The sequence below is a fragment of the Durio zibethinus genome, chromosome 12, assembly GCF_047325235.1.
Source record: "Durio zibethinus cultivar Kanyao isolate XHJ-2024 chromosome 12, ASM4732523v1, whole genome shotgun sequence".
Classification (NCBI taxonomy): domain Eukaryota; kingdom Viridiplantae; phylum Streptophyta; class Magnoliopsida; order Malvales; family Malvaceae; genus Durio; species Durio zibethinus.
In genome coordinates this window covers 15,520,891-15,534,789 of record NC_143173.1, presented here as the reverse complement: position 1 = coordinate 15,534,789, position 13,899 = coordinate 15,520,891, and the positions used below count along the sequence as shown (strand labels likewise).

Here is a 13,899-nt window from a genome sequence, read left to right as displayed (position 1 = left end):
TTGTAGAGAATTACAAATAAATCAAATTATCAATAATCAATTCCAAACAAATCAATACCCATAAACTCTCTCCTTTTCCTTTAATTCTAACAAGCACATATTCATGCGACTCACTATACCTATGTGAACCTTCTAATTCTCTTTTAATCACATATTCATGTGACTCACTATACCTATGTGGACCCTCTTATCTAATTATGTAAAGACCCTACTATTTATAAGCATACTAACTTACTTATTAAGAATCTCTTTTATATTAGAATTCTTTTCTTGCAAGAATTCTTTTCCATCAAGTAATATTTATCCAATCCCATCATGAATAAATCTCTGTAGACACCTACTTTGTCCAAAAGAATTAAGTATTATTTTTAAATAAATTTAAATTGGTTCTCAATTTTATTCAAGTTCACTTGAATACCTTCACCATCACAACATCTCATTATCAGAACCCTTCTATTCCTACAAATCCAAACAGCCTCAACACCACTTTCATATCACCACAACAACCATCATCAAAGCCCATTTTCAACTCTGCTTGAAATCCTTACCAAAGAGCCATAATCCATACCCATTAGATGCCTAAGACCTAGAGAAAAAAAAAAGCAAAAAACCTGCCATCTAAATTCCCAAAGAGAAACAATAGAAAAAACAAAAATAAAAAATAACAAATTAGATCTAGGTTGATTGAAGGTTTTAAAAGGCTAGAAACTAGGTAAAATCATAGAATGAAGTAAGGGAAGGAACATACTAGAAGCTATTCGTGTTTGGGAAAGTGAAGGGTATTTTAGAAATTCTTATTGCATATTTGAAAAAAGATTTAGGTCATTTGGAAATTTTTTTTTTTTGGGAAACATAGCTCTAGACAGGTGTTAAGGAGGCTAAGAAGATTATTTTGAGATTTTTAGGATTTTTTTCTTTTTTTTAATTTTGAATGTTGTTGAAATTTGAAAAGTTTGAATTTATCGATGAATAGTTAAATTTTTCGATAACCAGAATCTAAAAAACCAACTTGGATCTAGGAAAGATTTGAATCTTTTGGTATCATTTGAAGTTTTTGATAACAGCACGATGAAAACTAGTTGAAAACTAGGTTTTGGGATTTTTTTTTCTGATGAGTGTGTTAGGTTTTAAAGACAGAGAGTCTTGGAAAAGAAAAAGAAGAAAGAAAAAATTGTTGATTTAAGCTTTATATGGGCAGACCAAAACAATGTCATTTTTTTTCTTTGACACACACCTGGACTCAACCCATTTTGTAAGTTTTCTTTTCCATTTTCTTTTTGTTTTCTAATTTTTTTAGGTATAAGCTACTTTATTTTATCACATCTTTATTTAATTCTTTTATTTAATTCATTATTTTTTTATAATTAACAAATAAATAGATAAACCTTTGTTATACAATTTTAAATGAAAAGCAATTAAAAGTAATAAGCGGTATCTTTTGAATAAATAGAAATAAAAATAAGTTTACCATTATGATTAAATAAATAAATAACAATGAAAATAAATAAAATGATGAAATAAAAATAAAGCCACATGTGGTGATTTTATCGATAATTTCTAAAAATGAAAATTTCTAAAAAAAATAATATACCAAACTCAAATATTCTTTTTAGTTAGTTAAATTCTTTCCAATGATGAAATTTAAATAACATCATAAGTCATGGTTTTATTGACAATTTTAAGGTGAAGAATTTTCTAAAATATTCTAAAAGTGTTAGAAATATTTTAAAACTTTCCAAAAATATATATTTCTATTTACTTTGAATAATTAATAGTAAAAAGAATTCAACTTTTTCTAAAAAATAAAAATCAAAAGAAAAACCAAAAATCAAAAAATAATAATGATGAGATTCCCAACAATGGAATTAAAATAAAATCACAATAGGTGATTTTAATGATAATTCATAGGTGAGAAATTTTTCAAAATTTTACCAAAAGTGTTGATAGAAATTTTGGAAATCTTTCCAATAAAATATGTATAATAAAAATTAAAAATATAATAACAAAATTTCAAAGTGTCATAACGGTTTTGGGGATCGCTAAATGAATTAAAAAATATATACAATGAGTCGTCACCAATCTTTTTTGGTTAAGTACAATTAGTCACCTAATAAAATTTATCCTATAAAAAAATATTAAAATTAGTCAAAACTTATTAAAAAGATAATTTTTGAGTCTCCGAAAATAATTTGGGTTTGAGATAATGATTACACATGGAGAAGGATTATACCCTCATAGCACCTATTTTAAAAAAATAGTACGAATTAGTCATATGTTATCTTTTAACTTTAACAAAGGGGTCTTAATTTTGACATTTGAAATTAATTTTCTTAACTCCCTTTATTTATCACAAATTTGATTTTCTTTTATTTTCATTTTCTTTACAAAACGTTCTTCTTTTTTATAAAAATTATTATTTCATTTTTATTTAAGAAATAAATAGAAACCTGATTATTGAAAAATTTTAAAAATGTTTCAATACGTTAATAACATTAAGAGAGTTTTTTTCACCTAGGGATTTCTTAAAAATTACTATTTAGATTTCCTTAGCATCCTTTCAAGAAATAAGTGATTTTTGGTATACTCTTACTGCAAGAACATTTTTTTAGTTATATCAAGAGTGTTGGAAATAAATTAAAAAATTTTCAATATTTAAATAATAAAACAAAAAAAAATAAAAATTAGTAAAATCTTAAATAAAAGACCATTCAAGTGAGACCATTTTAGGATCATATAAGATTAATTGGTATAATTTTCGGATGGGGGTTGTAGGGGTGCTATAACCTTTCTTAGGCATAATCGTACTTCCAAATTTGATTTTGGTTTCGTATATAAAAAATTTCTTTTGAGTGAATCTTAATTAATTTTATGGTTTATTAAAAGGTAAGTTTTTTAGGTAGTCAATCACACAAAAAAAGAATAGGTAATGACTTCTATTTTTGTATTTAGCAATTGAAAATTTGTTATTACAACTTCTATCCAAATTTCTTATGAGATTTAAATCATTATTTCTAATGTAGTATTGGACATTTTCAATAATAAAGGAGTGGGATCAATATAATTCTATGAGTTTTCAAAATAGAAATGAGGAAAGTTATTCATATAAAAGAGGTGTTTGAACTCAAAAGTTAGTCACTCTTAAAAGATGATATTTAACAAAATTAAAAATTAAACCTTAGTACCTACAAATCTCCTTTCTATAAAAAATGTTCAAGTGGTTTGAAATTGGATTAAAGTAACTATAGTGTAGGTTAAGCCATGGTTAATTACTCAGCATGCCAAATCAATTCCACTATGAACTCCACCACCGTGTCTAATTATTCACCATAGGACAAATCCCATCAGAGTTAGTCCTCGATGGAGATTCACCGGGGTAATTGTTGACTAAAAATGATTGAGCCAAGTCTTCTCGATCTTCGCTAGAACACGATGTGGAAAAGATGCCTCCACAATAAGAAAAAAAACCTCAAAAAAAATCTCAACTTACAAGTTGAGATTTTTTTTCTTATGATGTATGACATATCTTCATATAATTGCATTTTTTTCCACGTCTCTGTAGTCAAGCGATGACCGATCATTTTAACAAAAACCTGGCTCAATCAATTTTATTCAACATTAATAGCCGGTGAATCTCTCTATTGGAGGACTAATTAGGATGGGATTTGTCGTATGCCGAATAATTTAGCATCTTCAAACTAAATCTGTCTGATCAATCGGTTCCGAAGCGGACATGACAAATCGGAAGACTAATTGGTTTCCTATTTAGACAAGAAACTATCTATATTTAATGTCGATTGAGTTTGCTCTTAGATGGAACTCTTTTCTAGCTGGCTTCAGGTCACTTGAATGGGATTGATCCATTTTCTTCTGCTGTCATTTAATATTTGATAGTTAAATTTTATTTTCTTTTTTCTATTTGATTTGGTCAGATTTTGAAATCATTTTTATGACTTGAATAGCACAGAATTAGATTTATACGGAATACTTGCAAACTTATAAATCAGTTGTCCTCCTGTCTCTTTTATTCTAGTTTTTTAATCCAAACGACTTGTTCTAAACCTTTTTTTCTTTTCAAGTAATTCCAGCTAGTAATGGAGAAATCTCGTTTGAAAACCCAAATTCAATTCCTGCTTTGCATTGCTGTACTGATCACCTTCCTATCGATGTCCTTCAAACTTGCCTTGGCCTTGGGGAACGAAGCCGACAGACTAGCTTTACTTGCTTTGAAGGATCATCTTGTTGATGGTTCTCCTGGAGCTCTAATTTCATGGAACGCTTCTCTCCACTTCTGTGAGTGGCAAGGTGTTCGATGTGGTCGGCAGCAGCAGAGGGTAATCAGTTTGAAACTGAATAGCATGAAATTAGGTGGCTCCATATCTCGTTCAATCGGAAATTTAAGTTTCCTTGGAGAGGCTAACCTATCTGATAACGGGCTGCAAGGACTTATCCCTAGGGAATTTGGGTAGCTGAGGCGGCTTCGTTTTCTAAATCTAAGTTACAATAATTTCCAAGGTAACATCCCAATGGAGCTCAGCAATTGCTCATACCTCCAATTGATTAATTTAAATCAAAATAGCCTTTCTGGAAAAATTCCATTCAGCTTTGGTGATGATAATATGAAGAATCTCACCAGACTCTCTCTTGCAGACAATAATTTGATTGGGGGTATTCCATCTTCCTTGGTAAACCTTTCTTCATTGGATTATCTGCAACTTGAATGAAATCATTTGGAGGGAGCTATACCCAATGCTTTAGGGAGAATATCAAACTTGCAAATACTTTTCATTGGAAAAAAATAACCTATCTGGTACTATTCCTTCTTCAATTTACAATCTTTCCTCCCTCACATATACTGACATGGGTACAATAAATTATCTGGGGGCCTTTCACCTGAAATAGGTTTTGCTTTTTCAAAACTTGAAATATTGTGTATTGGAGACAAAAAATTCACTTGAACAATTCCAAGATCATTAACTAATATATCTGGCCTGCAACACTTTGACATCCACACAAATGGTTTCAGTGGATCAGTTCCAGACAATATGGGAAACCTTCAGAATCTTGAACTGTTTACCATTAATTATAACCACCTTGGAATTGGGAATGCAGGAGACCTGGATTTTCTTTCCTCTTTAAGCAACCGCAGTCAGTTGAAACTTTTGGCCATCCATGAGAATAGATTAGGTGGGGTGTTACCAGACTCTGTAGCTAATTATCAACCCAGCCTAATATTCTTTATATGGCAGCGAATCGGATTTCTGGAACTATTCCTGAAGGAATTGGCAATCTTGTCAAGCTCTTCATATAGGGAGAAATAAATTTAGAGGCAATGTTACTACTTCCATTGGAAAGCTTCAATATCTTGGACTATTTGACCTCTCTGTGAATCGCTTTTCTGGTGAAATCCCACCCAGCATTGGTAATCTCTCTCAATTGCTTTATCTTTATTTAAATGACAACAATTTTGAGGGAAGTATTCCATTGACACTCCGGCAATGCAAGCGCATGCGGGTCATGGATCTTTCCAAAAATAACTTGGTGGTAGCACACCAGGTCAGTTGATTGCTGGTTTTGAAAGTTTGATTACTCTGAATATGTCTCACAACTCTTTCACTGGTGTCTTTCCATCAGATATTGTTAACTCGAAGGATCTTGTAGAATTACGAGTTGATAACAACAATTTCACAGGTGAGATTCCTGAGAAACTTGGTGAGATTTCTGCATTAAGAATCTTGCACATGCAGGGAAACGACTTTCAAGGTAGCATTCCTCTATCTTTTGGCTTTCTAAGAGGTCTTGAAAACTTGGATATCTCTGGTAACAATTTGTCTGGCGCAATACCAGTTGATCTTCAAAACCTTCCATTTTTAGTGAGTTTAAACCTTTCTTTCACCCAATTAGAGGGCGAAGTTCCACAAAAAGGAGTTTTCAATAATACTAGTGAATTTTCCATTGCTGGAAACAAAGAGCTTTGTGGGGGAATTCCTGAAATAAAACTTTCAAAATGCATCAATCAGGAAGCAAAGGAAAAAAGCAAAGTTTTCTCAAGCAAAGTCATTTTTATTTTCATCGCTGGCATTCCACTAGCCTCAATTCTTGTTGTGCTTCTTGTTTTCCTTTGTTGGAGAAAATGCTTTGGAACGGAAAAAATCCCTGTGCCTTTGCTGCCTGTTGGCTACTTGCAAGTATCTTACAAGGAACTTCTTCAAGCCACTAATGGTTTCGCATCCTCCAACTGCATTGGTAGTGGCAGTTTTGGCTCTGTATAGAAAGGAATTCTTCACCAACAGAAAAACTCCGTTGCAGTGAAAGCAGTGAACCTTCAAAATCTTGGCGCTGTAAAGAGTTTCACGGTTGAATGTGAGGCTTTAAGAAAAATTTGACATCAGAATCTTGTCAAGTTGATAACTTCTTGTGCAAGCATTGACTACCAAGGAAGAGATTTCAAATTTCTGGTCTTAGAGTTCATGCCTAATGGAAGTTTAGATAGCTGGTTGCATGATCAGCAATATGATCACTCCATTTGAGCTTTTATCAAATGTGTTAGGAAAGTGGGCTCCAACCCCATGGGTTAATTGACTATTCAAAGGCCATGGGCCTTGTGTTTTTCGGCTTCCTTAAGAAAGCCCTAAATAATAAAAGGTGAGGGCTGGTTTTTGGTGAGAGAAAAAAAAAGGAGAAATAGAGGAGGCACCGAAGAGAGAAAAAGTAAAGCCAAAAAATAGAGAGAAGGGAGAGTTTGTTGAACAAAAGTCGATCTATGGTCCGATTGAGCTAAAATTTTGTCAGCAGGTTTATGATTCAGAGTTCTATATTCTGAACGGTGAAGATCGAGTTTGAAGCTCTCTAGGAACAAATCTAGGGTATATTTGTTGAGTCACCTATTTTGTGAGATTTCTCTAATTGTCATTCTAGTTATTGATTAATTAGCTCTAGTTTTAGTTAGAAAAGAACTTTGTATATCCATTATTTGATAGTGAAGATTTTTTTGGTGGTCCCTAGTTTTTTCCCTCTACACTTGAGGGTTTTTCACATAAATCTTGGTATGCTTTATTTTTTCTACATTTTTTATTATTGATTGTTGTCTATTACTATGGTTTATTACGATATATTGCTTCTTCATTGTTATGTTTATTGCTTTAGGTGCAACAAGTGGTATCAGAGTGAGGTTATTTTGAGACATCGATACAGAAGCAGCCCAAGATAGAAGTAAATTTTGTTTGAAATCATGAAGGGTGATACGGGTTCAATGATAAAATTGACAGCTCCAAATTATTCAATTTGGAAGCCTATGATGGAAAATCATTTATATTGCAAAGATTTGTATGAGATAGTATTAAGTGGTTCAATTAAATCAATAGATATAAAAAATGAACGCTAGAAAAAGTTAGGCAGAAAGATGCTAGCTACAATCAGAAAATGGATTGATATCAGTATGTTTTATCATGTAATGCATGAGATAGATGCTCACACTATTTGAGAAAAATTGGCAGCATTATATAAGAGAAAATAGGTATGAATAAAGTTATGATTGTTAAAAAGCTTGTAACTTTACTGTATAGGGATGGATGATTGATTATAGAGTACTTAAGTAATTTTCAAGATTTATTTAATTAGACGACTACCACGGAGCTTAAGATGGATAATGAAATGAAGGCATTGTTTCTTTTGGGTTCATTGCCAGATAGCAGGAATACTCTAGTTGTGACTATTCTTAATTCAACTTCTGATTACAAAGTGACATTAGATATGGTAAAAGATAGTATACTTAACAAAAAAAGCAAGGTAAAAAGATTTAGACCCTGGGAATCAAGCTCTAGTCATAAAAAATAGAGGCAGAAACATTAACAGAGGTCAAAACTCAAAAGGTCGTAATAAGTCTAAATATAGATCCAAGTCTAGAGATAAAGTGAAGTGTTTCCATTGGGGTAAAGTAGGTTATAAAAAGTGATACTGTAAAATCTTGAAGCAAAAGTGAAAAGATGAAAAAGGTAAGAGTTCATATAATGGCAATGTTGTAGCAATAAATTCAAATAATGATATAGTTACTTTGATTTGTACGTATGTTGATTGTAATCATGTTGATGATCTTGACAGTGAAAAGTTGACATAGGAGTGGCATATCATTGTGTTCCTAAGAGAAAATTGTTTACAACTTACAAAGTAGGAGACTTTGGTTACACCAAGATGAGAAATAAGAGTGTGTCATAAATTATTGGGATTGGTGATAGTATTGTACAAACTAGTACAAGCTGCATGTTGACTTTAAGGGATGTTAAACACATTTTGAATATGAGAATAAACTTGCTTGCTATTAATGTCCTTAATAAGGAGGGATATGAGAGTTGACAAAATAATGGGCAGTGAAAGCTTCTTAAAGGAACTATGGTAATTACAAGAGAAAAATTATGTTGTACAATGTACAAGACATGGATACAATTGAATGGCAACCAAATAAATGTCATTGAAGATAATGCTTCAGCAAACTTGTGGCACAAGAGTTTGGCACACATGAGTGAGAAGGGATTATAGGTTTTGACAAGGCAGTCTCTCATTCTTTTGACCAAAGGTATGTCTATTGATTTATGTGATCATTGTTTGTTTGGTAAGCATTGTAGAGTTTCTTTTTGTAAGAGTTCTCAGAGAAAAGAAAACAAATTGAAATTGATTTATTCTTACATATGTGGTCCCATTGAGGTTGAGTCAGTAAGTGGTAGCAAGTATTTTGTTACTTTTATTAATGATGCTTCATGTAAAACTTGGGTGTGTATGTTGAAAAATAAACTCCAAGTTTGCAGTATTTTTAAAAATTTCATATCATGGTGGAAAGGAAGTGTATTCAAATTGATAATGGTGGGGAATATATATCCAAAGATTTTGAATAGTACTGTTCAAAACATGGGATCAGGCATAAGATGATAGAACCTGAAACACCATAGCATAATGGTGTAGTTGAAAGGATGAACTGCACCATTGTGAAAAAAGTAAGATGTATGTTAAGGATGACAAAATTACCAAAGCCATTCTGAGGTGAAATAGTTAACACAGCTTGTTATTTGCTTAACAGATCACCATCAGTTCTTTAGGTTTTTGACATTCCAGAAAGAGTATGGACAAAAAAAGATGCTTCATACTCTCTGTAAAAGTTTTTAGATGTAAAACATTCATGCATGTACTGAAAGAGCAGAGGTCAAAGCTTGATAGTAAAGCCACATAGTGTGTATTTATAGGATATAGTGATGAAAATTTTGGCTATAAGGTATAGGATCTAATGAAGAAGAAGATAGCTAGAAGCAGAATTATGGTCTTTCATGAAAAAAAAACCATAGTAGACCTTGAAAAAAATAAGAAGAATACATGGGTTACTATTGAGTGTGATGTTTCAACACTGATAGGGGTTTCATAGGAAAGAGCCACAGATGATGGAAATGAGCAAAAAATAGAACTTACGGATATGAATGAGCCAGTCATGATTAGTGATAAGCTAGATGTAATCAATTTTGAGCAGGGTGAGCAGTCCTTTCCGCTAATGAGTGTTGAGTAGAAGGGGCTACCTTCGACATCAAGTGGTGTAGAGTCTCAGCTTAGGAGATCTATTAGATAGCATAGGCCACTTACCAGGTATCTAAGTTTAGATTTGATTTTAGTTACTAATGAGAAAGAGCCAAAAAGCTTTCAAAATGTGCAGACTACTTCGAATAAAGAACACAATTAAAAGCAATGAAAAAAGAGATAGAGTCATTGTAAAAAAATGATACATATGATTTTGTTAAACTTTCAAAATGGAAGAGGCTGTTGCAAAATAAATGAGTGTTCAATTTGAAAAAAGATGGTGACAAGCTAGTGAGGTACAAAGCTCGATTGATGGTGAAAGGTTTTTCTCAGAAATCAAGCATCAATTTTGATAAGATCTTCTCTCCAATTGTAAAGATGAGTTTCATTTGAGTGGTACTAGGATTAGCAACTAGTTTGAATTTTGAGCTTAAGCAACTTGATGTCAAGATTCCATTCTTTCATGGTGACTTGCAAGATAACATTTATATGAATCAACTTGAGGGTTTTGAAGTGAAAAAAAAAAGAGTACTTAGTTTGCAAACTAAAAAAAAGCTTGTATAGCTTGAAACAAGCTTTGTGATAGCGATACAAAAAGTTTAATTCTTTTATGGTGAGCCACAATTATAAAAGAATGGTAGCGAATCTTTGTATGTATGTTAAAAAATTATCTGATGGTAACTTTATTATTTTCTTATTATATGTTAATGATATATTGATTGTGAAACAAGATGCTAGTATGGTTCGTAGGTTGAAAGAATAATTTTCTAAGTCCTTTAACATGAAAGATTTAGGTTTAACAAAGTAGATTCTAGGTATAGACATTATCCTGGATAGAAGAGTTAGAAAGCTATGGTTATCATAGGTAAAGTATGTTGAACTAGTGCTTAGTAGATTCAACATGTAATATGCTAAATTAGTTTATAGTCCACTTGCCAACCATTTTCATCTGAGTAAAAAATCTTATTCGGTGACTAAAGAATAGCACCTAGCTAAGTCTAGTATACCTTATTCTTCTGTAGTTAGTTTTTTAATGTATCTTATGGTTTGTACATGGCTTGATAATGCTCATGCAGTTGGTGTATTAAGCAAATGTCTTTCTAATTTGGAAAAGGTTCACTAAGAAGCAATTAAATAGATTTTTAGATATTTGAAGGCCACTTCAAAAATATGCTTAAGTTATGGAGTTTCATAACCAATTCTAGAAGGGTTTAATGATGCTGACATGGTAGGTAATCTTAATGGTAAGAAATCTACTTTAGGGTATTTGTTCACTTTTGCAAGAAAAACTATGTCTTGGCAGTCTAAGTTGTAGAAATATGTTGCTTTTTCAACTACAGAGGCTGAATAATTATAGCAACTAAAGTAGATAAAAAAATGCTTTGGATGAAATATTTTTTTTTGAATTAGGGTTGAATCAGAAAGAGTATGTGGTGTTCTGTGATAGCCAGAGTACTTTAAATTTGAGTAAGAATGCCATGTACCATGCTAGAATGAAGCATATTGATGTTAGATATCACTAGTTACATTCAATGATTGAGGAACAACAGATGTTGTTGAAGAAAGTTCATACTGATGAGAATGTAATAAATATGTTAACTAAGACACTTATCAGAGAGAAACTTGAGCTTTATAGTAACTTGGCCAGAATAAGTTCCCTGGCCAAGGTAAATTCTAAATGAAACTACTATGGTGATGAATCTCCTTCTAATGGGGCTAGAATAGGAGATTGCTAGGAAAATATAGTCCAACCCCTTGGGTTATTTGACTATTCAAAGGCCATGGGCCTTGTGTTATTTAGCTTCCTTAAGAGAGCCCTACATAATAAAAGGTAAAGGCTACTTTCTGGTGAAAAAAAAAAGGAAAAAATAAAGGAGAGGCCAAAAAGAGAGAAAAAACAAAGCTAGAATAAAGAGAAAAGAAAGAAGGGAGAGTTGGTTGAACGAAAATAGATCCGTGGTCCGATTGAGCTAAAATTTTGTCAGTAGGTTTATGATTCAAAGTTTTACATTCTGAATGGTGAAAATCGAGTTTGAAGCTCTCTAGGAATAAATCCATAGTGTATTTGTTGAGTAGCCTATTTGGTGAGATTTCTCCAATTATCTCTTTAATTGTTGATTAGCTCTAGTTTTAGCTAGAGAAGAATTTTGTATATCCATTATTTAATAATGGAGATTTTTTGTATGGTCCCTGATTTTTTCCCTCTACACTGGAAGGTTTTTTACATAAATCTTCATGTCTTTTATTTTTCTTACATTTTTATTATTAATTGTTGTCTATTGTTGTGAGTTTATTAAGATATATTGCTTCTGCATTATTATGTTTATTGTTTCAGGTCCAACAAAATGTTGCACATAGCTATAGATGTGGCCAATGCATTGGATTACCTTCACCACCATTATGGAATGCTAATTGTTCATCATGATCTAAAGCTAACCAATGTTTTTCTAGATGATGACATGGTTGCACATGTCAGTGATTTGGGATGGCTAAGCTCCTTTCTAGTGCTGCAAGTACTAATCTAGGAAACGATCAAGCAACTTCTTCAATCATCAAAGAAACAATTGGTTATCTTTCCCCAGGTAAATTACAAATCATCTAATCTTATTTTGTTAACCAAATACATTTAATTTTGAAAATGCATTTAATATGTACTTTTTTAAAATAATTTGGATTCTAATTTCTTAGAACATTCTACAACTAAAAATAGTTTTAAATTATAATTATTTGTAACAAATCAATAACAAATCATTGCAAAATATGGTATGGGTGGTCCAACCTCTCCTGAAGGTGATACTTACAGTTATGAAATTCTCCTCTTAGAGATAATCATTGGAAAGAGGCCAACATATGACTTGTTTCATGATGGCTTAAGCCTTCATAATTTCTATAAGATGGCATTGCTAGAAGAACTAAAGAAGATTCTAGATGTTTGATTACTTCAACAAATTAATGAGAAGAACATATATGGTGATGAAATATGGAAGTGTTTGGTTTCTTTCACTCAAGTAAGTTTTGAATGCTCTATAGAAGTTCTTGTTAAAAGAATGAAGATTAAAAATGCTATCACAAAGCTGCATGTAATTAAGGCAAGATTGCATGCATGGAAACAAGTTGTTTCATGAACTAGATCAAAGATATATAGGCATCACCTAATGATGAAAATTAAGATATGATCAAATTTATCGAGTGATGTATTAAATTTATCTTTCATTTTTGAATGTTTGTAATTTTATAAATGTAAAAGTATGTGTGTATAAGTCATGAGCTTAGGTTTTAAGTCGAAGCATGTGCCTTGGCCTCTAAAGTGTTTGTGTGAGCTGTGACACATGCATAAACTTAGAAAAGTAATTGTCAAACCTTATAATTTGGTTGAATAATATAATATATAGAAACTAGAACAAGAAATTTCTTTAGATTTAGCATGTGTTTAAACATCTATTTGTACCAAGGTAATTTTTTTCCAAGCATTGTAGTTGGTAATGTATATATCTTTGAATATCCCAATTGAAGTTTTAGAGAAAAGACAAAAAAAAAAAGAGAAAAAGAAAAGTGAAAAAAAAAAAGAATTCTTTGGCTTAAATACTTACTCCGATATTGTTTCATTTTGGTGATGAAAAGCTACTAACTTATGCCTCGACTTAGAAAAGTTTTATGCACAGAAAGGATTTATACACTAATCCGAACTTGATCTAACTCATACTATAGGTTTTTTGTTTTTTACTTATTTTCTCTTTTATTATTTTTTTGCTATTTTATTTTAATGTTTTATTCTTTTGTTTTTTTCTTAATTTTGTTTCTTTAGTTTTAATTTTGATTTAATAATGAGAAAAATGAAAATGAAAATTTTGATAAAAATTTTTATGTTGTGATTGTTTTGTATATTTATTTTGAAATCAATTTGTATATAGGGGTGAGCAGAATTTGGTTCAAACCAATTTAACTGATTGAAATTAATGAAATATGGTCATTTCAATTCAGTTTAGTTGGTTTTCGATTGTAGTTGATTTTATGATCGGTTAAATTGGTTAAATTGGTCGATTATTGATTTTCAAAATTGATAATCGAATTAATCGATCTTATAATAATTAAGGGTAAATATGTAAATTCTCCTAAAAAATCCCTAAATTTAATTTACTTTTTCTAACTCACCCCACCCACGTCATGCCCCCTTTCTACTCTTTACTCCCCCTCAATCTGTTGTATCTTACCGTGCCTTTTTTTTGCTCTTTGCAATTTGCTTCCTCTCAGTCTCTTACATCTTTACCTCTCTCTTACTTTCTTGCTCGACTGCTTCCCTCTTAATCTCTTGCTCCCTCTAATTTGTTGCACAAGATCAGACAGCTG

The 13,899-nt window shown here is 31.5% G+C and overlaps 1 pseudogene; it reads left to right on the top strand.

Moving 5' to 3' along the window:
* Positions 1-4,056: 4,056 nt before the first annotated feature.
* On the top strand, positions 4,057-12,677 carry LOC111296440 (uncharacterized; annotated as a pseudogene).
* Positions 12,678-13,899: the final 1,222 nt, after the last annotated feature.